Raw genomic sequence first — 5,186 nt, 5'->3', positions numbered from 1 at the left:
TATGATAGGTAGGGTTTCATTTGGGGATGATAGGGGAGGATGGGAGGGAGAAGCGAACTGGGATTGTCATGTAAATCAATCTTGTTTCTAATTCAAATAAAAAATGATAAAAAATCATATATACACAAAATTTACAATGATCCTATGGAGAGATGCCTTACTCAGCATAGACACAGGGTGAGGACCTTGGTCCTGCCTCACTGTGGTGATGGGATACACTTCATTGACTCCTCACAGGAGGCCTTACCCACACTAAAGAGTGGATTCCCATGGGGTTATGGGAAGGTGGGGACCAGGATGAGGAGATTCAAAGGTAACTATGATTAGTATGTAAAATAAAATAAAATAAAATAAAAAAGACAAAAAATTACTAAAAAAAGAAAGCATCTTCAACAAATAATGCTGGCATAACTAGATGCTGGCATGTAAAAGACTGCAGATACATAACTATCACCAGGCACAAAACATAAGTCCAAATGGATCAAAGAAGCTGAGCATTGCTGGTGTATGCCTTTAATCCCAGCACTTGGGAGGAATGGGCTGATGGAACTGTGTGAGTTCAAAGCCATCCTGGTCTACAGAGGTAGTTCCAGTAGAGGCTCCAAAGCAATGCAGAGAAAACCTGCCTTGAAAAAAAAAACACCACCACCATCAACAAGAAAAAAACCAATGGATCAAATAACTCAAAATAAATCCAGCCATGCTGAACCTCTTAGAAGAGAATATAGGGGGTACCCTCATAGAATTTGTACATTAGAATGCCTCCTAAACATAACAACAGTTGCACTAACACTGAGATACAGAATTAATGAATGGGACCTCTGAGGTAGCATATCTCTCTTGTCAGAATGGCTAAAATCAAAAATACCAATGACAGTTTGTGCTGGAGAGGATTTGAGAAAGCGCATTCCTCCACTGTTGGTGGAAGTACAAAGTCATCATCAATGGGATGGGAGGATGGAACAAAAAGGGAGAATCATATGAATTCATCAAAAACTATCATATAATTGGAGAAATTCAGGAGGAGATAAGTCAATCAATGCCACACATGGGAAACAAAGTATCTCAAGAACATTACTGAATTAAGACACAGTGCCCTTAGGACAGACAACAATAGCTCCATAAGCTGGGAAGGGTTTGGTTCTCAAGAGTTGAAGCAAACCTTCCAAAAACTCCTGACCCCAGACTATTACCAGCCTGAGGACTTAAAGCTTTGTGTGATGCAGAGAGTTCTTAATACAACTTCGTTTCATCTTCAAATAATTGTTACCTGTCTCATATTGCCCACCTGACAGAACTATGCTTTTTCTCAAGAAAAATAAAATTAGAATTTTATGACACCAGGGTTTAAGGTTTGCTGTTAGTCTGTACTGTCTCCTTGAGCAGATTGTCAGAAGCCTATTCTTAGATATTGGGATGGGCCTAGTTGCTTGTATATCAGGGGTGGCTCCTTTGTAATGATTTTGAGCCAAATGTCTAGACAATCCTGGTGAACAAATGAGTATCCTAGCATCCAAACAAGGCTGCTAAGCATGTACTTATTTTTAGGTGTCAGAGCCAGTCCTCTCTCAGGTCAATTCTATTTAGAGCAACATAATATGGGAGGCAGAGACAGGCCGATCTCTGTGAGTTCAAGGCCAGCCTGGTTTACAGAGAGTTCCAGGATAGGTTCCAATTCTACACACAGAAACACTGTCTCAAAAATGCAAAAAAAGATTGTTAAATTGAATAGAAACATGCTCCTACAACCAGTTCCCTGCTCCCAATGCTTTGATCAGATTAAGCCCACAGAGTAAAATTATTGAGAGACCTCCCCTTAGGCAAAGAAATTACATGGCCGAATGAGACTTCACAGGACAGGGAATCAGGCCAAATTTCCCTGCCCCAGATACAGGGAGGACCTACCAAACTGTCGCCCACACCTTGCCATTTGTTCCTCCACATCTGCAGACAGCATCCCCTAGCTCACCATGTTGTGCGTTCCCAGATAACTAAATCTCTCAGCTCAGCTCCCTGCAGCAGCAACTGCAACACCACACAAAATCGCTGTCTTCTCTTCAAAGTCCAGCCTGAAGACTGGTGACCGGAAGAGCCATGAACCTCTTCTGACTGGCAGGTCACATGGAGGGCATGATGGATAGTGAGGCTTGAGTGACAAGTGCACCTCCCAAGGGTTAGAATGTGCTTAAAGACAGTATTGTGGTTCCTGGACATGCCTTCCACACAAGAAAAGAATCTTTACTACATCTGCAACGATTTGCATTTCAATAGCCTTGGGCCCTAGCTCATATTGCAGACCCTGATATCTTCCTGGACTCCATAGGAACTTCACATTTTCCTCCTGGATAGAATTCAAAAGTTTCTACACACCAAAGAGACTCTCTGACAATGCAGCAATTTAAATCAGACCAAATCAAAATGAATTAGAAAAAAATTCACATGGGAGACACAGCATGGTGATGGAGCAGAGAGCTCCACAGCCTCCCTTTCTTCATTACACTATCCCCCTCTTCTCCCTCCCTCCCCTGTATTCTCAGTCTCAGCTGGACCAAAACTTTGTGATTCCTGAAGTTCCGCAGCCCTTGATGTGTGGTATAAAGAGTAATGGGAGAGGCTGCCACTCCCAGAACAACCGCCACAACAGCAGGAGCAGGAACAGCAGTGGCGGTTCAGCCGCTTCCCTCAGCCTGATTCCCCAGTCACTGCCCTGGCTCTGGGGGTGGGCAGAGGGGGCGTCAGCAGCAGCAGCAGTTGCTTGAAGAAGCAGGTCACCTGCAGATATTTTATGAATGAGGTTTGTAAAGAAGGAGATAACTGTCGAATACTCCCATGTCGAATACCCTTCTGATGGTCCTTATGGTATAGTGTGCAAGGATTTTCAAAGAGGGTATTGTGTTCATGGAGACGGATGCAAATATGAACACAGCAAGCCACTGCTGAAGTACCCCCACAGGGCTCAGCAACCAAGGAAGAGTTAGTGAAGGAGACAGTTGAGGTGGAGACAAAGAAGCAGCTCTTCCCCTATGTTGCAGTGGGAGATTGTCACTATGGGGAAAACTGTGTGTGTCTCCAGAGACTCCTGTGGCATGTGTGGCCTGCAGGTCCTGCACCCAATGGATGCTTCCCAGAGGTCACAACACATAAACACTTGCATTGAAGTTCATGAGAAGGATATTGAGTTCTCTTTGCTGGGCAGAGCAGCACGGACATGGTATATGGAGTCTGCATGGAAGTGGTCTATAGGAAAACAAATCCCAGCTAGCACAGATTTGGGATCCTGTCCAACTGCAACCACACCTACTGTCTCAAATGCATTCACAAATGGAGAAGTGATAAGGAATTTGAGAGCAATATCAAAAAGTAAGACTCCTCCCAAATCTTCGTTTGTGCTTTCTATTTTCTGGAAGAATTTATTATCATGTGCCAACTTCCAACCAGAAGGACAACATTTAAATGCATGTATTTTATCCTGAACCTGGGTGTTCTAATTGGGATTTCTTCTTTGTATTTCAGATAGCTTTTCCATTAGTCCATCTGTCTATTTTATTTGAATTAGGAAACCCTGCGTATCAGTTTGTAGATTCCTTGTGATTTTTGAAGAGATTGTGTTTAATGGATTAGAGAGTTTAGGTTTCATGAACAAACTTATCTAGCTCTGAATTATGTTTCCTGGCATATTACATTTAACACTTTCCTATTCCATCCATTAATCTAGCAAATAATCCAGCAAAAATTAAAAACTGTTCTCATAACTGAACAAAAACACAAATGAAAACAGTGCAAAGTTACAAGAAATTAATTCATTTAAATGAAAATGATAAAAGAAAAAGCTCACGTTTAATGGATTCAGGACGCCTGGATGGCCTTCCAGTATCCCAGATAGGAGATGGGAAATGTAGACACAAAAATTGACTCTTGTCTCTGGGGGATAGTTTAGGTACTTTGTGGGAGTGTTTATGAGTATCTCTGTGGGAAGCATCATTATTTGTCATTATTTTGCTTTCTGAGATGCAGCAGGTTTGGAGAGAGATATGGAAAAGTAGCTTAGTTGGCACCACCACCACAAGATTTCAGATTATTTGGGTATACGGAAGCCAGTGGCTAGAATAAAGCTTTCACCATAAAATTAATATGACTATCTAGCTTGTACAGCCAAGCATAGTAGGTGGGTGGAGTGATTCCTTGTCCCACAGGTGGAAGAGTTCCAAGAATATTAAAAATTAAAGAGAGATTTAAGGACACAAAAGGAGATGTATGTTCTGTGGTTTCACGCTGAGGTCAGATGAACTGAAGATACTTTCTTCCTGGTTGTTACAGGGACTTCACACACTGGGAAAGTCAAGAAAGAACCAGATTTCAAACAAAATAGGTCTTCCCCTTTCAGTAGGGTGGAAGTTGGCCCCATGGCTTTGAGCTCATTCCTGAAATTCAGAGCAAATTCTAGGCAAATTTATAATAATATAAAGAGTAGTATTCATGAAAATTTGAGTCTTTAGATGTCAATGATCTAGGAAGAATGTGTTAATGAGCTCTATTGTTAGACAGCACATCTTCCTCTAGGTACAGGTGGGAAAAACACAGCTACATTATTTAAGTTTCTCTACATGAATGGTATGGAAGAATGCATAACTCCATGTATCTATAGAGTAGAATCATTAGAATGTCTTTCAAGCTGTGGTCCCTAAAGTCCAACCATGGCTGCCTACCAATGGACATTTGAAAAATCTAGTAGATTGTTTTTGAGCCTTTAGCCAAATCAAGTGAAGAATGCAGTAATTGTTCAATCCATGAGGCTGGACATGTCAGCCTGTCTCCTTATACACAGAAATTCCAAAGAAGTTGGCTCTAATGCTAATAAAGGAATGAATTTGGTAGTGAGTAGAACAAACAGGTAGAAAGAGAGAGCTTCCTTCTTTAATATTGTTTAGATATGTGTTGGCTCCTGCCAGAAAGTGAGATCCAGGTTATAAGTGGATCATATTCTCCATTTGATTATTTATTTTGTTGTTGTTGTTTGTGTGTTTTCAAGAAATGGTTTATGTGTGAGGCCCTGGAAATCATTCTATAGTCCAGAGTTGTCTGAAACTCAGAAAGTCCCACTACCTCTTCCTCCTGAATTCTGGTATTAAAGTGTGCACTGCTACCAAGCACGTAAAGATGGATCTTATCATCTCAGGTGATCAAGA

This window comes from Cricetulus griseus, unplaced genomic scaffold (genome assembly GCF_003668045.3).
Source record: "Cricetulus griseus strain 17A/GY unplaced genomic scaffold, alternate assembly CriGri-PICRH-1.0 unplaced_scaffold_1, whole genome shotgun sequence".
NCBI lineage: Eukaryota > Metazoa > Chordata > Mammalia > Rodentia > Cricetidae > Cricetulus > Cricetulus griseus.
This window is presented reverse-complemented; position numbering follows the sequence as displayed.